Source organism: Pelophylax lessonae, assembly GCF_965119305.1.
Source record: "Pelophylax lessonae genome assembly, chromosome: 3".
NCBI classification, from domain to species: Eukaryota; Metazoa; Chordata; class Amphibia; order Anura; family Ranidae; genus Pelophylax; species Pelophylax lessonae.
Window position 1 is genome coordinate 59,964,332 of NC_138770.1, and position 26,631 is coordinate 59,990,962.

Here is a 26,631-nt window from a genome sequence, read left to right on the forward strand (position 1 = left end):
AATAGTGCCCCATCATTGGTGTCAGTGGAAGGAATAGTGCCCCATCATTGGTGTCAGTGGGAGAAATAGTTACCCATCATTGGTGTTAGTGGAGGGAATTGTGGCCCATCATTAGTGTCAGTAGGTGGAAGGGTGCTGCCCCATTGTTGGTATCAGTGCCAATAATTTTGCCCGCATAGTTGGTATCAGTAGGCAGAATAATGCGCCATTGGCCGAATAAAGGCAAGAAAAGGGCCACATTCACCCCCTGGGCCACAGTTTGGAGACCACTGTCCTAGATCATAGAAGTGAGGAGAGGCAATCTGGTCTGCGCTTTTGAAGTGGCTTAACCCTGGTAAAGGTACACCACTTCAAAACCGCAATATATATATATATATACACAGTAAACCCCCGCTCCATCGTGGTTCAGTTTTTGCGGCCCCGGTATATTGCGTTTTTTTTGTAATGTTATTTTACTATATAAATCATTAAAAATGAAATATTTTTGTGTTTTCCATAGCTCTTGCTATGTCTCTCAGTATCTTTTATGTGTTTAAATGAGTTTCTATTGTTTTAAAAGTGTGTTTAAAGACTTTAAAATGCTTTTACACGTACATTGACAGTAAAAAAAAACATGCCTACAATGCGTTTTAATAGGGTTTTTCTATTTCGCGGATTTTCACTTTTCGCGCCTGGGTCCGGAACGTAACCCCCGCAATGGAGGGGGGTTTACTGTGTGTATATATATAAATATATATATACTGTATATACAGATTGCAGTCTCAAAGTGGCTAGAACTGTTACATTGTATCTCTTATTACAAAAACACGTATTTCCTTTGCCCCTCAGCTCCATCTAGTGCCCATAATGTGGCACTGTACTACTGCCCTTCAAAAAAGAATATTCGTTCCGAAGAGAAAATAGCCTAAAGAACTTTCATTTTTGCCCGATATGCACAGAATGTACACACAGATTTGCTGGAGGAACAATTTTTTAAACATACCCCATAGATTTGTATTGTGAGAAGGAGCAATAAAGCTGCATATATAATAAACAACATGGCTATATGCATACCTGTGCTCACAAACTATACATGGAAAGAAAGTTTTCAAAAATTGGTGAATAAAAGAAGAATGGATACTGAGCTGATCTCATTCACATGTATGAACAACAACAAAAATATAGAAAAAGGCTATTATTCCCTTTAAACAAGTTTCCGCCTGACATTTAAATGATATCACATTACCACTCGTATCAGGCGTCCCCGTGAAGCGTTAATTGGCTGATTACATGCAAAGTCACTTGTTTTTTGTATTTTTTTTAATCCCCAAGTGCAAATTTCATTCTGCGGCGATGGGGCGGCGTTTGGAATTACAATGTAAATGTCACACGGAATGGGCTTCTCTGTCCTAGATATTTAAGGTTCATTACCATACCAACCTACTTGTGCCTCTCGCAAAAAACAGCGGCGCATTAAACCGCAATCACTGCCTGTCAACACGAGGCCCCGCTTAAAAGACTCCCCCCCTTTTTCTGTGATCCGCCGTCGGAGCATGACCGGCGGTGTGACAGCGAATATTGGACGCCGTCTATTTTGGCGGCTGCTGAAATTGTTGCATTTCAGTCATGGTACTTTTAGGATTAATAAAGACCACATTGTATTATTTCAGATAAAAAGGACATTTTAGACCACAGGGTATAAATAACGTAACATTAAAATAAAACACACTTTACAAATACCTGCTTATTGGGTGGAAGGATTATTCCTATAGGGTCAATCTACACAAAACGGATATTTCTGTGTCCAGTGGCAGTTCTATGTCTCATGCTTAGTTTGCAAACCAATAGTGCCCATTATGAGGGGTTCCCACCATCCCTGTGCTGAGTTCCCAGATCTGCACATCTGCTGTGCCCATAATGAAGGGCTCACACCATTGATGTGCTGAGTTCCTTGGTCTGTACACCTGCTGTGCCCATTATGAGGGGTTCCCACCATCCCTGTGCTGAGTTCCCGGGTCTGTACACCTGCTGTGCCCATAATGAAGAGCTCTCACCATCGATGATCTGAGTTCCTGGATCTGCACACCTGCTCTACCCATTATGAGGGGTTCCCACCATCCCTGTGCTGAGTTCCCGGGTCTGTACACCTGCCGTGCCCATTATGAGGAGTTCTCACCATCCCTGTTCTGAGTTCCTGAGTCTGTACACCTGCCGTGCCCATTATGAGGAGTTCCCACCATCCCTGTTCTGAGTTCCTGGGTCTGTACACCTGCCGTGCCCATTATGAGGGGTTCCCACCATCCCTGTTCTGTGTTCCTGAGTCTGTACACCTGCTGTGCCCATTAAGAGGAGTTCCCACCATCCCTGTGCTGAGTTACTAGATCTGCACATCTGCTGTGCCCATAATGAAGGGCTCCCACCATATATGAGTTAGATTTCCAGGTCTGCACACGTGCTGTACCCATTATGAGGAGTTCCTACCATCCATGTACTGAGTTCCGAGATCTGCAGATCTGTTGTGCTCATAAATTGAAGAGCTGAGGTCCTGGGTCTGTACACCTGCTGTGCCCATTATGAGGGGTTGCCACCATCCCTGTGCTGAGTTCCTGGGCCTGTACACCTGCTGTGCCCATTATGAGGGGTTGCCACCATCCCTGTGCTGAGTTCCTGGGCCTGTACACCTGCTGTGCCCATTATGAGGGGTTCTCACGGTATCCCACTATCCCTGTGCTGAGTCTACACACCTTCTATACCATTATGTATTTTATTTGGTTATATTTTTATTACAGGTACTTATAATCAATTTGCACAGCTCTTTACACATATTAATTATACATTAACATCAGTCCCTGCCCTCGAGGAGCTTATAGTCTAAGGTCCCTAACTCACATTCATACACATACTGGGGCCAATTTAGACAGGAGGCCATTCATCTACCAGCATGTCTTTAGGCTCCCACATTGAGGTCCTGGGTGTGCATACTATGAGGGGTTCCCACCATCCCTGCGCTGAGTTCCCAGGTCTGCACACCTGCTGTGCCCATTATGAGGGGTTCCCACAATCCCTGCACTGCGTTCTTGGGTTTGTACACCTGATGTACACCAGTACATACTTTTGATGAGTTCTCTACACCTGTTGTGCCCATTATGAGGAGGTTTCACTATTCATGCACTGAGTTTCCAGGTCTGCACACCAGCTGTGCCCAATATGAGGGGCTCCCACCATCCCACCAAATCTTTTAAAGTTCCCTTTAAAATTATGAGCTGGTACCCGGAAATGCCATTGCTGGCCTACTTGGGGATATGTTTTCCTGGGCCAGTGATAATGTAGGAAAGCCAAAGAATCAACAAGACAGCCAACAGGCTACAAGGACTTTGGGAGGAGGATGGCACAGAGGCAACCTCTGTATTTCTTTTGTGATATGTGTACTGTAATTCCAGTCTTTGGATCATGGTATGAACAACCTCAGCTGCCAAATCTTGGTGCTCACCCTAATTTTCTATCTACTGTAAAGTTTGGTTGGAATTTCATATTAGTCTTAGTCCTTATAATGTTCTAAAAGGCTCTCTCTGTTCTAGAAATGTGCCTGTAATGTACAGTCAGAGTTGTATAAAGTACTTGAAACCCATACTTGAGTAAAAGTACAAGTGCTCGATCAAAAAGTGACTTGAGTAGAAGTACTAAAGTATTCAACATTTTTTGTACTTAACCGGTTGCCGACCGCCGCACGACTATATACTGCGGCGGTCAGCCCCGGCCAGGCAGAGTGACGTATCGGTACGTCACTCGCCTGTCACTGACTTGCGAGCCTATCGCGGGCGGGCGCGCGCCCGCCGAGGCGCCCGCCCGCTGCGGCTCGTTCACAGACAAGTCAGTGCGTGTGACCGGCGGACTCGATGTCCGCCAGTCACACTGCGATCGCTCCTGTGAAGGGAGAAAGACAGAGCAGCTTGTGTAAACAAGCTGCCTGTCAGTTCTCCCTGTGTAAAAGTGAAGATCTGTCCGTTCTACTATGTAGAACGGTTGATCTTTGCTTTTACACCAATAGGAATGTCCCTACACAGTTAGAATCACGCCCCTAGGACACACTTAACCCCTCCATGTCCAATAAAGTTAACCCCTTCCCTGCCAGTGTCATTTTTGCAGTAACAGTGCATATATATAGCACTGATTACTGCAGTAATGTCACTGGTACCCCCAAAAGTGTCAAAAATGTCAGTCAAGGGTCCGATCTGTCCGCCGCAATGTCGCAGTACCGAAAAAAAAAATCGCAGATCGCCGCCATTACGCGTTAAAAAAAAAAACACCAAAAATGACAAAAATCTTTCCCTTTGTTAGTAAACGCGATAACTTTTGCGCAAACCAATCAAAATACGCTTTTTGCGATTTTTTTTACCAAACATAGGTAGCATAAAACAAATTGGCCGAAAAATGTTAAAAAATTTTGATTTTTACTTTTTTTTTTGGGGAATTTCATATAAAAAAATGTGAAAAATATTGTTATTTTTGCAAAATTTACGCTCTTTTTTTGTTTATAGCGCGTGATCAAAAAATCGCACAGGTGATCAAATACCACCGAAAGAAAGCTCTGTTTGTGGGAAAAAAAGGACGTCAAATTCGTTTAGGTACAGCGTCGCACGACCGCGCAATTGTCCGTTAAATTCACGCAGTAAAAAATCGCAAAAAAACCCCTGGTCCTTTAGCAGCCAAATCCTCCGAGGCTTAAGTGGTTAAGTATTGCAAGTAGTTTTTTTTTAAATTTTGCTACTCAAGTACTGAAAGTAAAAGTACTAGTAGTTTTGAAAAAAAATTGCTACTCAAGTACTGAAAGTAAAAGTACAAGTACTGTGTTATGTAGTTATTAAAAGAAAGAAGTCAAAAGTTTGTACATCATATTGTTTTTTATTATTTCAAATGCAGCTTTTATTTATACATACAGTAGCTTTTATTTTCGTATGCGCTGATAATACACATGTTTTGAGCTTCATGAAACCTGCCATCTACTGTTCTGGCAGTGGTAATTTTTATAATAGTAACGAGTAACTATGCAGCACAAAAAAAAATATCGGAGTGGAAGTATTGAAATCATTGAAAAAATGTAGTGAAGTAAAAGTGGAAGTAGGAGAAAAAAATTATACTCCAGGAAAGTACAGATACCGCCTTTCCGTACTTAAGTACAGTAGTGAAGTAGTTCTACTTAGTTACTATACATCTCTGTGGACAGTAGTCTGTAGGTGCTGAAAGAAGGACTATCCAGGAGGCTGTGTGGGGACACAGATGTCACAGAGGTGCAGGGAGAGCAGTTGAGGCACAGGAGCACATTTGGGGACACAGGGCAACTCTAGGAGTCACTAGATGACACAAGGCACACAGGGATGAATTTGGAGACACCAGGTTGCATAGGGTGCACTTGAAGTCAATCTATGCCAAAGTCTCAATGTCTTGGCCTTTTACAAAATCTTATTCCACCTGCAGGATGGGTGTTATCCCTTTTAATGCTACTTTAGCTGCCTGTGCTGGAAGGTCAGCCCTGGTAATGTTCTTGCCACTTGCTGTCCTGTAGGCTCAACAGAAAATTAGAGGAAATCTATCCAATGTGAGGGAAATACCATCATCTTAGACACTTGTCACCAGAACTAGTGTCCCAATTAACCACTTGCCGACCGCCGCACGGCGGCGGTCAGCCCCTCACAGGCAAAGCGACGTAGTACTACGTCGCTAGCCTGTGAGGGTCTAGGGAGCGAGCGTGCGCTGCCGGAGGCACGCTCCCGCTCGGTCACGGACCCCCCCGCACGCATGTGACCGGCGGACCCGATCGTCGCGATCGTCGGTGGAGAAAGAGAAAGGCAAGCGGCTAATGTAAACAAGCCGCCTGTCATTCTCCCCTGTGGAGGAATAGTGATCATACGGTTCTACTATGTAGGACCGTTGATCACTGTTCCTACACCTCAAGCCACAGCCAATCACAGTTAGAATCACGCCCCTAGGGACACACATATAACCCCTCCCTCTCAAAAAAAAGTTAACCCCTTCACTGCCAGTGTAATTTTACAGTAACAGTGCATATTTATAGCACTGATTACTGTAGTAATGTCACTGGTAACCCCAAAAGTGTCAAAAATGTCAGTCAAGGGTCCGATCTGTCCGCCGCAATGTCGCAGTCCCGCAAAAAAAAAAATGGCAGATCGCCGCCATTACGCGTTAAAAAAAAAATGACAAAAATCTTTCCCTTTGTTAGTAAACGCGATAACTTTTGCGCAAACCAATCAAAATACACTTTTTGCGATTTTTTTTTTTTTTTTACCAAACATATTTAGCAGGAAACAAATTGGCCGAAAATGTTAAAAAATTTTGATTTTAACATTTTTTTGGGGGGGAATTTCATCTAAAAAAATGTGAAAAATATTGTTATTTTTGCAAAATTGACACTCTTTTTTTGATTATAGCGCGTGATTAAAAAATCGCACAGGTGATCAAATACCACCAAAAGAAAGCTCTGTTTGTGGGAAAAAAAAGGACGTCAAATTCGTTTAGGTACAGCATCTCACGACCGCGCAATTGTCCGTTAAAGTCATGCAGTGCCGAATCGCAAAATAGGCCCTGGTCAGGAAGGGGGTAAAATCTTCCGGGGCTTAAGTGGTTAAAAGAGGTCTCTGTTCCTGTTCTGGTGGCAACTCAAAACTTAGATTGTACTCTTCCTCCAGCATGATCCACTTACTGTATATCTTCATATACAGTACTGCATCTTCTCAAGAATTTGCTTCTTTTCATTTCTTATGATGAGAGAGCCTCTGTTGAATTAAAGAAGGTCACATCTAAAATATATGGGCCAATGCCAATCTTTAATAAATCCAGTAGTCATCTAATTATCAACTTTCCTGATCCAAGACCCTGGAGTGAAGGTGCTAAATTGTCTAATATATATACCTTAAATTCTTTATTATTCTTCATAGGAAGTTTTAATTCTTTATTAAAGTATGCATTTTTTTTTTTTTTAAATAAAAAATTCAAACGTGCAGATCTACATATTCTGAGGAAAACTGTCTTTTTATGTTTTATATATAAAGCTGAAATTAAAGTGTGTGTGTGTCAAGCCAGAACTTTTATTTCAGTGGATGTGGGCCTTTTTTTTCTTTATTTATGTAGCAGGTTTTCCGGGCCTGAGGCCTGATGTGGGTCTGCCATCGGTACCGGTTACCCCTCCAGCCCTTGTGAGCTGCAACCCTGGGTGTGAGCACTGAGACATTGATAACTCCGGCATCTTTGTTTTGTTGTTTTATTGTATTTAACCACTTGCCGACTGCTGCAAGTACATATACTGTGGCGGTCAGCCCCTCACAGGCAGAGTGACGTATGGGTACGTCACTAGCCTGTGAGGCTCTGGGGTGCAAGCGCGTGCCGCCGGCGGCACGCTCCCGCGCGGTCACGGACCGCTCCTGCGCGTGTGACCGGCGGACCCGATGTCCGTTGGTCACTCAGCGATCGTCGTGACAGCGGGAGAAAGGCAGGCGGCTAGTGTAAAGAAGCCGCCTGTCATTCTCCCCTGTGTAGAAACAATAATCATACGGTTCTACTATGTAGGACCGTTGATCACTGTTCCTACAGCTCAAGCCACAGCCAATCACAGTTAGAATCACATCCCTAGGGACACACACAGCCCCTCCCTCTCAAATAAAGTTAACCCCTTCACTGCCAGTGTAATTTTGCACTGATTACTGTAGAAATGTCACTGGTAACCCCAAAAGTGTCAAAAATGTCAGTCAAGGGTCCGATCTGTCCGCCGCAATGTCGCAGTACCGCAAAAAAAAATCGCAGATCGCCGCCATTACGCGTTAAAAAAAAAACAACAAACATGACAAAAATCTTTCCCTTTGTTAGTAAACGCGATAACTTTTGCGCAAACCAATCAAAATACGCTTTTTGCGATTTTTTTTTTTTACCAAACATATGTAGCATAAAACAAATTGGCCGAAAATGTTAAAAAATTTAGATTTTTACATTTTTTGGGGGGAATTTCATATAAAAAAAATTTGAAAAATATTGTTATTTTTGCAAAATTGACGCTCTTTTTTTGTTTATAGCGCATGATCAAAAAATTGCACAGGTGATCAAATACCACCAAAAGAAAGCTCTGTTTGTGGGAAAAAAAGGACGTCAAATTAGTTTAGATACAGCGTCGCACGACCGCGCAATTGTCCGTTAAATTCACGCAGTGCCGAATTGCAAAATACTCCCTGGTCTTTCAGCAGCCAAATCCTCCGGGGCTTAAGTGGTTAAGGGGATGGGAGAAGGGAATGAGTGGGATACTCCTTTAGGCTCAACTAAATACAATGGTGGGAGTTTTCTGGCGAAAAAGGCCAATTAGCGCTGTCTTGACGCCAGCCGACGCTAGCCAACGCTTCCTAGCACTTTAACACTGTGTAATTACTGAAACTGTGCCGGATCCTCGACTTTAGTCCAGAAGACCCAGGACTGGAGAACTGCTTGACTTGTAACACTGCGATAGCTCAGAGTCACTGAATGGCTCCCTCCAGCACTGCACTGGCTGAGAAAACTGGCACACTTCACACTGTGCACTGACACTTCAGAGCCCAAACCACAGGCACCCCCTTTACACTTTAAGCTCTTCAGGGTCCACTGACTATGTACAACCTCTGTCACTTCAGGGTCCTCAACCTAGGTACCCCCTTTCACCACTAGCTGGCACTGGATCCCCGAACCTCTTCCGGAGTGGTCCCCTCTAACTTCAGGCAGACCCCCAGGGGCAATCCTCAGTACTCACGGCCTGTGTAGGCTTTCCTGGGACTGGACCCCTCTGACTCTCTGCAGGTTCTCGGCACACCGGATCCCTCAGCTTAGCTCAGCACTCTCTGGATCTTCAGGCAGCACCCCAAGATCCGCCTCCTCAGACAGGAGGGGAGACAGCCGTTCTCTCCCTCCTGGGACTCTGCTCCCGCCAAAGACATCATGTCATGCGCCACCCCTAAACTTATACCCACTCCCAGAATCCTTTGCAGCACAATCTTCCTTCTGGGGTAGTTACAAGCCTGGATGTGTCCCCTGATTGGGTTTCCTCCACCGCCCTATGAGAAGCCTCTCACAGGAGCCAGTGGGGAGACTCTCCCTTCAGCAGGCACACCTGGAAACGGTGACACCCTGACTAATAAATCACAGCCCCGCTGTAAGGCAGACCAGGCCCACTATACCTTTACCTAGCACCTACCTGTAGGGTGCTACATTTATTTTTTTCTACTTACTGTTTAGTGCAGCTAGCATTAAAATGCCCTACATTGGAGAGTGGAACTGTCGCTCAACCCTAAAAGTGAGAAAAAAAAAAAAAAAATCAAAAAGACACCCATATTTATTACTGTGCATGCAACCTGCGTGCCTCACAGTGATAAAATCTGAAGCTTTAGTTGGACTTAAAAACAACATAAAAGTGTCAAAAGACACCATTTTTTTGCTCTGGACCCCTTTATTCACCAATGACTTTGTCATTACGTAAAATAACAGTAATACCTATGTTATTTTTTAACCACTTGCCGACTGCCCACAGAACTTTTACTGTGGAAGAGGCTGCCTGGATCACATACAGTACATGTATGGACACAGCAGATTGTGGATCCCGCTACTCGTGGCCCAGTGATCACATGATCACAATGTCAACAAGGCTGTTATGAATGAATTCATTCATTTTTTTGTTTAATTTGTTTTTATTGAAAATGATTAAACAGAACATAAACAACACAATCCGACACAGCAAAGTGCGGGGAAACTACAAAGTCATAACAATAGAAGTACAAATGACCAACGTATGCCATGCAGTGCCAGCAAGTACTACAGAACACAAATGCATACATCATATCCTGCACAGCTCTAATTTGAGACGAGCAATCAGATCATAAACAATATGAGCAGAGAGGCGTAAACCATGTCGGAGGAAAAGCAGAAGAAAGAGAAAAAGAAAAAGAGGAGATAAGAAGGGTGGTGGAGCTACTAAAGTTTAAGCCTATACACATTAATCGGGTGGGGCGGTATTGGAGGTGCCATTTGTGATTAAAGAGATATAAACCGGGGAGGTTTTAAAGGTGGACCATGAGTACCAGGTAGATTGGAAGCGGTCCAGTTTGTCTTGGGCAATAAAAGTGAGTTCTTCCAGCTGACAAGTCGCATCTACTTTTAGTAACCAATGCCGCACTGTGGGAATGGTAGGAGTGCCCCAGTGGACAGGTATCAAAGCCTTTGCAGCGATAAGCATATGGGGTATGACTGAACGTTTATATTTGGAAAGAGGCAAGGTAGTACCATGCAACAAGACCACCCAAGGGTCAGCAGGGATCTTTTCTTCCGTAATATCCTGGATAATCTGTAGAATTTCTGACCAGAATGGCTAAATCACAGGACAATGCCACCAGATGTGCGCATGTGAGGCGGCTTCTCCGCAGCTCCTCCAACATAATGGGGAGATGGCCGGAGAAATACGATGCAATTTCCGTGGAGTGTAATACCACCTGGAGAGCAGCTTATAGTTGGACTCAGCCATCCTGGTCGAAATAGAAGAAATATGTGCTAAGGTGAGTACCTTGTCCTTTCTACCATCACATACCTGAGAGTCAAGGTCCCGTTCCCACTGATGGATAAAGTCCGGGTAGGGTGGACTTTGCAGTGATAGAAGAGCTTTGTAAAACTGCGATGTAGAGTGGAGAGGGGCGTCCCGAGGGTGTAAGATGGCCTCAATAGGGTTAAGGTCTGTGAGGTCCCGCAAGGGGCGTGGCAAAGAACCAATGAATGTACCCAGTTGTCTATGTCTCCAACGGTCCATATTAGTAGCAGATCTGGAGCCCAGAATTAGGTGTAAAGGTTTCAGAGCATTGGAGTGTATCACATGATGAAGCAATAGTGGGGTTTTCGGGGACCATTGTTTAAAACCAGTGTCCAGAGAACCAGGGGTGAAGTAGGTATGATTTAAAAGTGGCATGAGAGGGGAGTTGTGGGCCCAGGCAAACTTCTTATGGAGGCTGTCCCAAACTGACAAAGTAGCTAAGGTCAGTGGGGAGGTGGTTGGAGAGAGTGCACGAGCGGATCCAGGGAGCATCAGACAGGTCAACACCACACATGTCATATTCCAGCTGAAACCACAATTTGGATTGAGATGAATACTTCCAGTCGGACACCCGGGTGAGCAAATGAATAAATTCATTCATAACAGCTGTGTTACCTATTGTTACCTGTGCTGTAAATGGCCTACAGATACCACATGGTATTTGGGCCAGTCACAGCACCCTGTACCATGTTATTAGCTGTAGCCAATCACAGATCAGAAATAGTCATAGTTGTTATGAATTTAACCAAAAGAGGGTAGGGAGATGGTGCTAATAAAGCTCCCTTTTTAATGGACATATGTCGTCCAGGTACCACATCCTGATATGTATATATGAAGAAAAAACCTCCTAAAATCTAAATTAAGTACTTTGAATGTACCTTAAAAAAAAAGCACACTAGGTGCAAAATTTATTGACAAGAAAATCAATTAAAAATCATCATCATTAGTCAAAAAGCATCTTCATATATTGAAAAATAGTTATCATATATCAAATTCCAAATTAGACAATACATACCCAAAAATAAATAACCGGTATTTATTATTCCATAACAGGGTCTTCCTACATTGTCTGCTGTTTTTTTTACCAAAATGCGCCTGGATGAGATCCCTTAGTCCCGGGTTCACATTTGTGCGATGCGGGAACGCTGCGAATATGCAGCGTGATCCCGCATCGCATCCGCACCTCTGGCAGTTCACACTGCCATATGCGATATGCAGGGGGTGTCAATTAAAAGTTAAGGACACCCCCAGTTGCGATCTGCAAGTTTGCACAGAACCACTATGCGATCCGATTCTGCTGCGGATAAAAAAAAGCCTCATCTGCGGGTTTATTGCGGATGCGGTGCAAATTCAGCCATATAAAGTGTATGGCTGAAATTCGCACCGCGCATGAGATTGCATGTAATTTAGGAGCAGTGCGCTCCGAATTACATGAGATCTCCGCAATCGCACAAATGTGAACCGGCACTTAATCTAGGAAAACTGGATAGTTCCTTAATGCGGGATAAGGCAAGGGAAATGGGGAGATATGGATATCAAACAGCACGCTTGAGATTCCTGGCAGGATCAGCGCTCCTTAGATTCCTGGCAGGATCAGCGCTCCTTAGATTCCTGGCAGAATCAGCACTGCTAAGATTCCTGGCAGAATCAGCATGCTTGAGATTCCTGGCAGGATCAGCACTGCTAAGATTCCTGGCAGAATCAGCATGCTTGAGATTCCTGGCAAGATCAGCACTCCTTAGATTCCTGGCAGGATCAGCGCTGCTAAGATTCCTGGCAGGATCAGCGCTGCTAAGATTCCTGGCAGGATCAGCGCTGCTAAGATTCCTGGCAGGATCAGCGCTGCTAAGATTCCTGGCAGGATCAGCACTCCTTAGATTCCTGGCAGGATCAGCGCTCCTTAGATTGCTGGCAGGATCAGCACTGCTAAGATTCCTGGCAGAATCAGCATGCTTGAGATTCCTGGCAGGATCAGCACTCCTTAGATTCCTGGCAGGATCAGCGCTGCTAAGATTCCTGGCAGAATCAGCACTCTTTAGATTCCTGGCAGGATCAGTGCTCCTTAGATTCGTGGCAGGATCAATATTCCTAAGATTCCTGGCAGGATCAGCGCTCCTTAGATTCCTGGCAGGATCAGAGCTGCTAAGATTCCTGGCAGGATCAGTGCTCCTGCGATTCATGGCAGGATCAGTGCTCCTGAGATTCCTGACAGGATTATCGCTCTTGAGATTTCTGGCAGGATCAGTGCTCTTGAGATTCCTGGCAGGATCAGCGCTCCTAAGATTCCTAGTAGGATCAGCGATCCTTAGATTCCTGGCAGTATAAGCGCTCATGAGATTCCTGGCAGGATCTGTGCTCTTGAGATTCCTGGCATGATCAGCGCTCTTGAGATTCCTGGCAGGATCAATGCTCCTTAGATTCATGGCAGAATCAGCATTCCTAAGATCCCTAGCAGGATCAGCACTCCTTAGATTCCTGGCAGGATCAGCTTTCCTGCGATTCCTTGCAGGATCAGAGCTCTTGAGATTCCTGGCAGGATCAGCGCTCCTGAGATTCCTGGCAGGATCAGCGCTCTTGAAATTCCTGGCAGGAACCAGCGCTCTTAAGATTCCTGGCAGGATCAGTGCTCCTAAGATTTCTAGTAGGGTCAGCACTCCTGAGATTCCTGGCAGGATCAGTGTTCTTGAGATTCCTGGCAGGATCAATGCTCCTTAGATTCATGGCAGAATCAGCATTCCTAAGATCCCTAGCAGGATCAGTGCTCCTTAGATTCCTGGCAGGATCAGTGCTCCTGAGATTCCTGGCAGGATCAATGCTCCTTAGATTCATGGCAGAATCAGCATTCCTAAGATCCCTAGCAGGATCAGCGCTCCTTAGATTCCTGGCAGGATCAGCTTTCCTGCGATTCCTTGCAGGATCAGTGCTCCTGAGATTCCTGATAGGATCAGAGCTCTTGAGATTCCTGGCAGGATCAGCGCTCCTGAGATTCCTGGCAGGATCAGCGCTCCTGAGATTCCTGGCAGGATCAGCGCTCTTGAAATTTCTGGCAGGAACCAGCGCTCTTAAGATTCCTGGCAGGATCAGCGCTCCTAAGATTTCTAGTAGGGTCAGCACTCCTGAGATTCCTGGCAGGATCAGTGCTCTTGAGATTCCTGGCAGGATCAATGCTCCTTAGATTCATGGCAGAATCAGCATTCCTAAGATCCCTAGCAGGATCAGCGCTCCTTAGATTCCTGGCAGGATCAGCTCTCCTGTGATTCCTTGCAGGATCAGTGCTCCTGAGATTCCTGATAGGATCAGAGCTCTTGAGATTCCTGGCAGGATCAGCGCTCCTAAGATTCCTGGCAGGATCAGCGCTCCTAAGATTTCTGGTAGGGTCAGCACTCCTGAGAATCCTGGCAGGATCAGTGCTCTTGAGATTCCTGCAAAGATCAGCGCTCGTGAGATTCCTGGCAAGATCAACGTCACAGATATAACAAAATGCTTTCAATGGGAGACCAAAAGGGAGGTAATATGGGAAATTCACTGTTAGGGTTAACATTGGGCCATAGGAAAATAAAATCGACATCAGTAAGAAGAAAGGAAGGAAAAAAAATCTGTTTCCCCGTAAGGATGCCAGCTGATGGTAAATTCCAGGGGTGCTCGCGGTAAAATAGTCAGGTCATTTTCCTTCATCCCCTCCCCCGCCCCTGGGTCTTATTCACTTCAATGGCCATCTAAAGGCTTTTCAGTCCCCCTTGAATAAACACTGCTCTGAATGGCTGAGGGCCCACTGGAGCTCAATCTGAGACAATGGAAGTGGAGCGAGGATGCCAGGCTATTCATCGCAGGCTCTTTGTCCTGTACAGAAGGGAATATGCCGAGCTTCATGCCTATGGAAACCTATTCTGAGAAGCGGCAGGGGTCTACGGGGCCTCAGACACATCGCAAAATACGATGGTCGAAATCTGTCAGGAACGTCCCCTATGCAGGTTTGGATGCTATAACACTATATTGTCAAAAGTATTGGGACGCCCGCCTTTACACACATGAACTTTAATGACATCCCAGTCTTATGCCTCGTACACACACAACGATCAGCCAACGTCCGATCGGCCAATTGTCGGCTTGTTAGTATGATGATTCCGACAACCGACTGCGACTTTTCGGCCGAACAAAATCTGGTGTGCATGCTATAAAATTTTTGTTGGCCTTCAACAGAACGGCCGATTGTTCGTCAGTCAGTACAGATTTCGGCAGACAAAAATCAGATGAGCAAGACTGGGCATGCTCAGAGATGAAAAAACACACGGAAAGTAAATCAGAACATGACATCACTTCTGAAGTTGGTTTTTGTTGGCCGATAAAATTAGTGTGCAGTCTAGAGCACATTTCAACCAACACGACAGCACTGGTCCCAGAAGAGTTGAAGCTGTTATAACTGCAAAGGGTGGGCCAACTCAATATTGAACCCTACGGACTAAGACTGGGATACCATTAATGTTCATGTGCGTGTAAAGGCAGGTGTCACAATACTTTTGACAATATAGTGTAGCTTAAAGAGTAACTCCACTTTTGTTGAGAAAAATACATTCCCCTCCCCTCGGGAGCCTTTGTTGCAGATTTCTACCTTTTGTTATTCTGAAGAAATCATTGTTTGATGGGAGTGGTTTCATAATTATCAATCAGCTGTGAACCTGCAGGGCACTAATGAGGAAAGTAGCGGGGTCTGCATCCCTTTAGACGTGTTCCTATTGGGATTATCTCACCAAAAATGAGATTTTTGTTGCAGGGGATGCCAGAAATCTGACTTGTATCTTAGGCAGACTTCTGGAAAAATTGGTGAGCCAATCACACAAGCAGGAAATGATGTTTCTGGGGGGGAACACATTCTGTGTATAGAGCGCCTCCAGGTGGCCATATTGCATTTTCGGAAAATTACAGCCGCTGCAGATTGAAAAAGAAAGGTCATTTTTAATAACATTCAATTACAATATGATTTGTGTCACAATTGTATACGCTTTATTATTTTTCCTTTATTTGCTATTTTTTTCCCCATTAAAGTGGCGTTATCCTTTAACCACTTGCCGACCGCCAGCAGTACATATACTGCGGCAAGTCGGCTCTGTCCCACTAAACAATGTAACTGTACGTCTTTTCACAGGACCACTAGTGGAAGCGCGCTACCCGAGGCGCATCCTCGCGCCGATTGGCCTACAGGGGGAGACAATCAGCGGGTCCGGCACCTGCGATCGCTCCCTGTGGAGACAAAATGGCGGTCTGCCGTTGTAAACACAGCAGACCACTGTTCTGCCAGTAATGAACACAGGGATCCTGTGATCCTCTTATTTAGGAACACAGATCTCTATGTTCAATCAGCAAGCCCATCCCCCACACAGTTAGAAAGCACTCCCTAGGGACACATTTAACCCTTTGATCGCACGTGGTGTTAACTTCTTCCCTGCCAGTGTCATTAGTACAGTACCGTAACATATTTTTAGCACTGATTACTGTAGTAATGTGACTGTCACTGGTTCCTCCAAAAGTGTCAAAAATGTCAGTTAGGGGTCCGATCTGTCCGCTGCAATGTCGCAGTCCTGTTAAAAATCGCAGATCGCCGCCATTACTAGTAAAAAAACTTAAAATGACATAAATCTTTCTCCTAATTTGTAGACGCAATAACTTTTGCGCAAACCAATCAATATACGCTTATTGGGATTTTGTTTAACAAAATCATGTAGCAGAATACTAATTGGCCTAAAATGATGAAAAATTTTGATTTTTACATTTTTTCATTGGGAATGTTTTATAGCAGAAAGTGAAAAATATTGTTTTTTTTTTTTTTTTCAGAATTATCGCTCTTTTTTTGTTTATTGTGCAGAAAATAAAAATCACAGAGGTGATCAAATACCACCAAAAGAAAGCTCTATTTGTGGGAAAATAAAGACATCAATTTTATTTGGGTACAGCGTCGCACAAAAGCACAATTGTCAATTGACAATCGCAAAAAAATGGCCTGGTCATTAAGGAGGAAAATCTTTCGGTCCAGAAGTGGTTTAATCTGCTTATATTTTGGCTTCCCTGATTTCTCCTTTCTTTTTCCATCAACATGCTAAATACCTTTTTTTAATAAAGCTTTTCCATTTGCATTTCATGTCGTATTTTAGACCCAGTGACATCTGGGACATTAGGTCTCTTTGCTTCTCTATGCAATGCAGGCATATCATGGTTGGTGGGAAGGGCTGGCAGGGTGCTGTACATAGATTCCTGAAAATATCAAAGAACCCTGCCTCAGTACTGCTCTCAAGACCCCTCGGTCCTGATGCAAGCAGTGGGAGGGGTTATGCAAATATCACAATGCCTCAATGGGTGGATGTCAGTCTGGAGGAATGGACGATCCATTCAGTACCAGGACAGGTTAATCTAGTGCCCAGGGCAAGGATGATAAACTGCACCCCCTCCTTCACTGTTAATGCATGCTGTAGAATGGGTTTACTGTCCTGTGTCCATTCTCTGCCCACCTATTCTGCTGTGCCCAGGGCAGCTGTCCCCTCCTGCCCACCCCTTGTCTCAGACCTGGTTCCATTTGCATGCAGACCACCCTGGGTGATGATGAGCCTCCATGATTAAAAGAATTGGAATCTATTGAATGAAAAAAGCTGCCAGGGGACAGTCAAGGTTGGGAATGAAAAGAGCTAGTTGATGCCGGATGTCCCCCAGCCAGAAATGAGGTGGGCGCCATCTGACTTGCTGCCGCTTCTAATGCACATTGTGAAAAGCTCACAGTGTGCAGCTAAATCAGAGAAAGCCATTCCAGTGCAGGAGGAGCCAGTACAACTGTGCAAGACTGAAGGGAAAGTCGAAGCTCTAAGTTAGGGGTGGGGAACCTACATTCCGGGGGCCGTATGCAGCCCTCAAAGTCATTTGGTCCGGCCCCCCGTGCAGCTGAGTCTGTGTCTCTCAGCTGATCTGTCAGAACGGAGCCAATGCTTCCTGTATAGTCCCGGCTCCATTCTGACAGTCTGAGTGAGTCACAGGTGGAGTGATATCAAATGCACTCCGCCTGTGACCAATACAGGAAACATCGCCTCTTCCTTCAGCGTGGTGCCACTGCTAGCCAGCATTTTCCGCCAGCAGCACATACAGCAGTACCAGCCAGAGCCAGCAGTACCAGCCAGAGCCAGCAGTACTCACAGCAGTACCAGCCAGAGCCAGCAGTACTCACAGCAGTATAAGCCAGAGCCAGCAGTACCCACAGCAGTACCAGCCAGAGCCAGCAGTACCCCCAGCAGTACCAGCCAGAGCCATCAGTACCCACAGCAGAACCAGCAGTACCCACAGCAGTACCAGCCAGAGCCAGTAGTACCCACAGCAGTACCAGCCAGCGTCAGCAGTACCCACAACAGTACCAGCCAGCAGTACCTACAGCACAGTACCAGCCAGCAGTACCCACAGCAATACCAGCCAGCAGTACCCACAGCAATACCAGCAAGCAGTACTAGCCAGCAGTACCCACAGTACAGTACCAGCCAGCAGTTCCAGTCTGAGCCAGCAGTACCCAAGGCAGTACCTACTGCACAGTACCAGCCTGAATCAGCAATACCCACAGCAGTACCAGCCTGAGCCAGCAGTACCAGCCAGCAGTACCCACAGCACAGTACAAGCCAGCAGTACCAGCCTTAGCCAGCAGTACCAGCCAGCAGTGCCCACAGCACATTGCAAGCCAGCAGTACCAGCCTGAGCCAGCAGTACCCACAGCAGTACCAGCCAGCTGTACCCACCAGCAGTACCAGCCAGCTATACCCACCAGCATTACCCGCCAGCAGTTATTTTCAAAACTTACAATCACAAAGTTGACTGTGCTCCAGACTGACCGAGGCAAACCTGGGAAACCAGTTGCGAGTAGCAACATCATCAATACCAGCTAACATCACACACCTCACCAAAGAGAAGCAGTTGCAGCCATCACATTAGGGATGAGTTAATTACATTTTTGACCAAATATAACAGGCACATTTTTAAGTTGATAATTTTGTACGGCCCCCGAATGATTTTATAAATACCCAAATGGCCCTTGGCAGAAAAAAGGTTCCCCCCCCCCTGCTCTAAGTAAAGCTGCCAAAAAGCTGAGCAATACAAACTGAACATAAAAATAAAAAACAGGAAAAATGTTTTCAGAGGTAAACTCACCGGCACCACATCCCTTAAAGATACAAACCATTAAAAAGGGGGGTTCTCCCTTAGGAGCTGGGACTTTTTAGGTGCCAATACCTGGAGAATAATTTACAATTTCAACATATTTTATTCAATTCATTAAAAAATTGGTCTTAAAACACAACATATATATATAAAGAAATCACTCCGTCATGAAATACTGGACAATTTCTAGACAAGGTCCAAAATTGGTGAACTAGGGTGACTGTCACTCTAGAAGTTGCACCAATTATGGACCTGGTCCATCTCTCTCCAGTATTTCATGACAGAATGATTTCTTTTATATATATATGTTGTGTTTTAAGACCAATTTTTGAATGAATTGAATAAAATTTGTTGAAATTTTAAATTATTCTCCAGTTATTGGCACCTAAAAAATCCCAGCTTCTGAGGCCCCTTTCACACTAGTATGACTTGTCCTGCGATTTTGGACCGCAAAATTGCATGACAAGTCGTTTTCCGTTATTTTCATTGAGCCCCATTCATATCAGTGCGTTTTGAAGTCGCACCGACTTCAAAGTAGTTCCTGCACTACTTTGCCACAATTTGATTGTGTTTTGAGCCATAGCCATAGGCATTGCTTTCAAAATCGAGTCAAAATCGCGCGGCAAAATCGCAGTAAAATTGCGTCGCATAAGTGTGAAAGGGGCCTAAGGGAGCACCCCCCTTTTTTGTGTCCTGGGCATAAACAAAGCTTGAAAAAACAGCGCAGATTTGGTGTAATGAACGTTGAAAGTGCTCAGCGTGCCGATAAATAAATTTAAGTAAAATATAAAAAAATATAAATATATGAACAACAAATATTTTACATGAACAACAAATATTCTATAGTAAAATTGCAACACCCCGTGAAGTGAATAAATAGGTAAAATTCATAAAAATATATATAATCGTAAATCTCCAGACGTATTTGTCTGACCTATACGTCTGTGATAACGCCTAGTGGGAGGCGAAACGCGTCAACGCAATTTCCGGCTACACGCCCTTCGTGACGTCATTTCCAGTAGCGGTGGAACGCACGCCGGAGCCAAGGGAGCCCCGCTGCACACCGTTATCCCAGCGATCTACCGATTCATGACTTACACCGCCTGTATATACTGCATTAAATGGGAGTTTTTTACTTGGAATTCTTAATAAATAATTTGTAGCAATATTACGATATTGGGATTCCTTTTTCCTTTCCATATGGTCACATCCCGCTGAGAGTTCATAGGAGATCCTGTAGTGGTCACTACCCAAGCCCAAAGAATCACTGCCCGGATTACATGCCGGACTCTGCCTGTGAGACCCTTACACCATAAGGTTTGAGGGTCCACTTTGTCCGGTAAGTGGAATTACCTAGGGGAGAGGATAAAGTCACCATATCACCGCACCATTGCAGCATGTCTCTTCACTTGATTTCAAGCACTTGAGCACTTTTCGTTTGTTTCATCAAACTATTTTCACTGGCTACTTGCTGAAATATTGCATCAGTTTTTGGGACTGCTATTTTGGACTGTTATTGGAGATTTACGATTATATATATTTTTATGAATTTTACCTATTTATTCACTTCACGGGGTGTTGCAATTTTACTATAGAATATTTGTTGTTCATGTAAAATATTTGTTGTTCATATATTTATATTTTTTAATATTTTACTTATATTTATTTATCGGCACGCTGAGCACTTTCAACGTTCATTACACCAAATCTGCGCTGTTTTTTCTTGCACTACCATTTACACAAATCCTTTTGATTTTATGCACAGCAGCACTTTTGGAAGCACTTCACTTATCACCATAGCGCAGCATTAACCCCTTGTTTTCACATAAACAAAGCTTGAACCTTTCCCTCCCATACTGAGCCTTCTCTATCGATAGGTGACATTACTGCCCAATAGGGAGGCTTATGAAGAGGAGGGTCAAGGTCAATATTTGCATATAACTTTGGACTGTGCTTTATAGGGTTTTTTTTTCTTCCTTCCTCTGGATCATCAGTGAGTACAGGATTCTGTATATGGAGCTTTTTAATTTATATTTCTTTTTTTCCAGTTGGTTGAACTAGATCAGTGGTCTCCAAACTGCGGCCCGGAGGCCAGATGTGGCCCTTTACTTGCCTTTTATCTGGCCCTTGGGGCACTATTCCACCAATGTTGGAGCCCCATACTGACACCATCAATTCTTCTCATTGATATGCCATCTCATTGTTGGCACTATTCCTCCCATTGGAACCAATGATGGGCACTGTTCCTCCCATTGGAACCAATGATGGGCACTATTCCTCCCCTTGGAACCAATGATGGGCACTATTCATCCTATTGAAACCAATGATGGGCACTATTCCTCCCATTGGAACCAATGATGGGGCACTATTCCTTCCATTGGAACCAATGATGGCACTATTCCTCCCATTGGAACCAATAATGGGCACTATTCTTCCCATTGGAACCAATAATGGGCACTATTTCTCCCATTGGAACCAATGATGGGGCACTATTCCTCCCATTGGAACCAGTGATGGGGCACTATTCCTCCCATTGGAACCAATGATGGGCACTATTCCTCCCATTGGAACCAATGATGGGCACTATTCCTCCCATTGGAACCAATGATAGGGCACTATTCCTCCCATTGGAACCAATAATGGGGCACTATTCATCCCATTGGAACCAATGATGGGGCACTATTCCTCCCATTGGAACCAATGATAGGGTACTATTCCTCACATTGTAACCAATGATGGGGCAATATTCCTCCCATTGGAGCCAATGATGGGCACTATTTCTCCCATTGGAACCAATGATGGGCACTATTGCTCCCATTGGAACCAATGATGGGCACTATTGCTCCCATTGAAACCAATGATGGGGCACTTTCTGATACCAATAATCTCAGTCCGGCCTCCAAAAACCTGAACGACAGTAAACTGGCCCTTTGCTTAGAAAGTTTGGAGACCCCTGAAACTAAAGCCTGTGGGCCACATGTGGCCTGCTACAAGATTTTACCTGGGCCACAGCAACTCTGATGTGATGGGGGGCTTCTGATGAGAAAGGGGGACTCTGAAGTAAAGGGAGGGGGCTTCTGATGCTAAAGGGGTATCTCTGATTGAGGGGAGTTGGCCTCTGATGTGAAAGGGGGATTTTGATGTTATTGGGGGCTTCTGATGTGAGAGGGGGTCTAATGTGAAAGGGGGAATCTGATGTGATGGCGGCTTTTGATGTGATAAGGGACTGTGATATGGAGAAGGGGGACTCTGATGTAAAAGAGGAGACTGACTTGAAAGGGTGACTCTGATGCGATGTGATGTGGGGCTTCTGATATGAGAAAGGACTCTGATGTGCAACAGAGACTCTTAGGGATGGGGGGAAATCTGATATGATAAGGGGCTTCTGATGTTACATAGTTACATAGTTAGTGAGGTTGAAAAAAGACATCAGTCCATCCAGTTCAACCTATGATGTGTGTGTGTGTGTTTGCTTTTAACCGTACATTGTATACCCCTGTATGTTGCGGTCTTTAAGGTGCCCATCTAATAGTTTTTTGAAACTATCAATGCTCCCTGCTGATACCACTGCTTGTGGAAGAGAATTCCACATCCTTACCGCTCTTACAGTGAAGAACCCCTTACGCACTTTAAGGTTAAACCGCCTTTCCTCTAGTTTTAGTGAGTGGCCACGTGTCTTATTGTATTACCTTTCTCTGAATAGTTTGTTCCTTATGCTCGGGTCGCCAGTACAGTATTTGTACATTGATATCATATCCCCCCTCAATCGTCTCTTCTCCAGAGAGAATAAGTTCAGTGCTTGTAGTCTTTCCTCATAGCTGATGTCCTCCATTCCCCTAATTATTTTTTTCGCCCTTCTCTGGACTCTCTCCAGTTCCAGCACATCCTTCCTGAGGACCGGTGCCCAGAACTGGACAGCATACTCCAGATGTGGCCGGACCAGAGTCTTGTAGAGAGGGAGAATAATCTCTTTATTTCTGGAGTGAATCCCCTTTTTTATACATCCCAGTATTCTGTTGGCTTTGCTTACAGCGGCTTGGCATTGCATGCCACTTCCAAGCCTGTTGTCTACCAGTACCCCCAGGTCCTTTTCCATCCTAGACTCACCCAGAGGTTCCCCCCCTAGTGAGTAGCTTGCTTTCTGGTTTCTGGCCCCCAAGTGCATTACTTTACATTTTTCAACATTAAACCTCATCTGCCATGTAGTTGCCCACCCCATAATTTTGTTCAGGTCCGCTTGTAAGGTTTCCACATCCTGCATAGAAGATATTGGCAAGCCTAGTTTAGTATCATCTGCAAATACTGAGATTGTACTAGATATCCCCTCCTCTAGATCATTTATGAATAAATTAAACAGGATTGGTCCCAGGACAGAACCCTGGGGGACCCCACTTTCCACACCCGCCCAATCCGAGCACTCCCCATTAATCATCACCCTCTGGACTCTCCCCTGGAGCCGGTTCTCTATCCAGGTACTCACCTTATGGTCCATACCTACCTTCCTTAGTTTGTACAGTTAGCGTTTGTGGGGAACGGTGTCAAAGGCCTTTGCAAAGTCCAGATACACCACATCCACAGGCTTACCTTTATCTAAGTGGCAGCTCACTTCATCGTAGAAGGTTAATAGATTGGTTTGGCAAGAACGATTTTTCATGAATCCATGCTGATTACTACTAATAATACAGTTTTCATTACTAAAGTCTTGTATGTGGTCCCTTAACATCCCCTCCAAAATCTTGCAGACTACTGATGTTAGGCTGACCGGCCTATAGTTACCCGGGATATATCTCGGCCCCTTTTTTAAATATTGGTACCAAGTTGGCTTTTTTCCAATCAGCTGGCACCATACCCGTCTGTAAACTATCCTTAAAGATCAAGAATAATGGTCTGGCAATCACCTGGCTGAGCTCTTTAAGAACCATCAGGTGCAAGCCATCCGGTCCCGGGAAATTATTTATGTTAAAAGGGGACCTCTGATTGAAGGGGAGGGGGGACTCTGATGTGAAAGGGGGACTCTGAAGTTAGGGGTTTGGGGGGAGGTTCTCCTGCAAAAAGGGACTATGATGTGAAAGGGAGGACTCTGAAGTGAAAGGGGGGGGGGGGTTCTGGTGTGAAAGAGAAGGCTCTTGTCAGATCACTTCTTGGTAGAGGCCGAAATGCTGAGAGGGCTTCCCTTGCAGCTCGGTGCGAATCACCCCTGGAAGTGGGACAGGAGGTGACGCGTCCCAAGGAGCACTGGATGCTTGTGGAGTGCAGGTAAAGGTTCACAAGGATATCCTGGAACAACTTGCAGGGCCTCCAGGGAATCAAGCAATGTGCAGGTAAAAGCCAGGCCGAGGGTCATACACAGGTATCAGTCCAAACAGGTCGCCAAGACAATGGGATTGAGCAGAAGCAAGTCCGTTGAGCAAGCCGGGATCGGTACACTGGAAGTCAGGCAGAGGACAAGAGAGCAAGGATGGTCACACAAGCCGAGGGTCAAACACTGGAGCAGGATCGAAGGGTCAGACGAAGCCGTGGGTCAAAGCCAGGAGAGAGAGCAGACAGGTCAGAAACAAGCCGGGTCAAACTGGAATCCAGGAAGTAGTAATGCACAGGAAACAGGAAGAGCTGAAGACAATCCAGCAATCAGATGGGCTGAGCAGAGTCCTTTTATAGGCCAGTGAATTAGTCTATGGCCTGAGTCCATTGCAGCCATGGGAAGTACTGGCGGAGTTGCCAGTTGCAGCATGGCCGTTTCTCTGACAGCTCTGATGTTGATAGGGGCTTCTGATGTGAGAGGGGGACTCTTATGTGATGGGCGGATTTGATTGTGAGAGGGGACTCTGATGTGAAAGGGGTGATTGCGATATGAAAGGGGGCTCTGATGTGATGTCTGGCTTCTGATGCGAGAGGGAACTCTGATGTGAAAAGGGGAGGCTCTGATGTAAAAAGGGGACTCTGAGGTGAAAGGGAGGAGTCTGATGAAAGAGGGGACTCTGATGTGATGGGGAGGAGTCAGACAGAAGCTGGGAACTCTGATGTGAAGGGGAGGAGTATGTTGGAAGCGGGGAACTCTAATGTGAAGGGGAGGAGTCTGATGGAATTGGGGAATTCTATTGTGAAGGGGAGAAGTCTGATGGAAGCGGGGAACTCTGATATGAAGGGGAGGAGTTTGATGGAATTGGGGAACTCTGATGTGAAGGGAAGGAGTCTAATGGAAGCAGGGAACTCTAATGTGAAGGGGAGGAGTCTGATGTGAAAGGGAGGGATTCTGGTGTAAAAGTGGATACTCTGATGTGAAAGGGGAGGAGTCTGATGGAAGCAGGGAACTCTGATGTGAAGGGGAGGAGTCTTTTAGAAGCAGGGAACTCATTTGTGAAGGTGAGGAGTCTGTTAGAAGAAATGAACGCTGATGTGAAAGGGAGGAGTCTGATGGAATTGGGGAACTCTAATGTAAAAGGGGAGGAGTTTGATGGAAGCGTGGAACTTATATGTAAAAGTGAGGCATCTGTTGGAAGCAGTGAACTCTGATGTGATGGGGAGGAGTCTCATGAAAGCAGGGAACTCTGATGTAAAGGGGAGGAGTCTGTTGGAAGCAGTGAACTCTGATGTGATGGGGAGGAGTCTCATGAAAGCAGGGAACTCTGATGTGAAGGGGAGGAGTCTGTTGGAAGCAGTGAACTCTGATGTGATGGGGAGGAGTCTCATGAAAGCAGGGAACTCTGATGTAAAGGGGAGGAGTCTGTTGGAAGCAGTGAACTCTGATGTGATGGGGAGGAGTCTCATGAAAGCAGGGAACTCTGATGTGAAGGGGAGGAGTCTGCTGGAAGCAGTGAGCTGTGATGGGGAGGAGTCTCATGAAAGCAGGGAACTCTGATGTGAAGGGGAGGAGTCTGTTGGAAGCAGTGAACTCTGATGTGATGGGGAGGAGTCTCATGAAAGCAGGGAACTCTGATGTGAAGGGGAGGATTCTGTTGGAAGCAGTGAACTCTGATGTGATGGGGAGGAGTCTCATGAAAGCAGGGAACTCTGATGTGAAGGGGAGGAGTCTGTTGGAAGCAGTGAACTCTGATGTAATGGGGAGGAGTCTCATAAAAGCAGGGAACTCTGATGTGATGGGGAGGGGTCTCATGAAAGCAGTCAACTCTGATGTGAAGGGGAGGAGTTTGTTGGAAGCAGGGAACTCTGATGTGAAGGGGAGGAGTCTGTTGGAAGCACGGAACTCTGATGGGAAGGGGAGGAGTCTGTTGGAAGCACGGAACTCTGATGGGAAGGGGAGGAATCTGTTGGAAGCAGTGAACTCTGATGTGATGGGGAGGAGTCTCATAAAAGCAGTGAACTCTGATGTGATGGGGAGGGGTCTCATGAAAGCAGGGAACTCTGATGTGAAGGGGAGGAATCTGTTGGAAGCAGGGAACTCATATGTGAAGGTGAGGAGTCTGTTGGAAGCAGTGAATGCTGATATGAAGGGGAGGAGTCTGATGGAATCAAGGAACTCTATTGTATAGGGGAGAAGTTTGATGGAAGTGGGGAACTTATATGTAAAGAGCAGGCATCAGTTGGAAGCAGTGAACTCTGATGTGAAAGGGAGGAGTCTGTTGGAAGTGGGGAACTCTGATGTGAAGGGGTGAGTCTGTTGGAAGCAGTGAACTCTGATGTGATGGGGAGGAGTCTGTTGGAAGCAGTGAACTCTGATGTGATGGGGAGGAGTCTGTTGGAAGCAGTGAACTCTGATGTGAAGGGGAGGAGTCTGTTGGAAGTAGTGAACTCTGATGTGAAGGGGAGGAGTCTGTTGGAAGTAGTGAACTCTGATGTGATGGGGAGGAGTCTCATGAAAGCAGGGGACTCTGATGTGAAGGGGAGGAGTCTGTTGAAAGCAGGGAACTCTG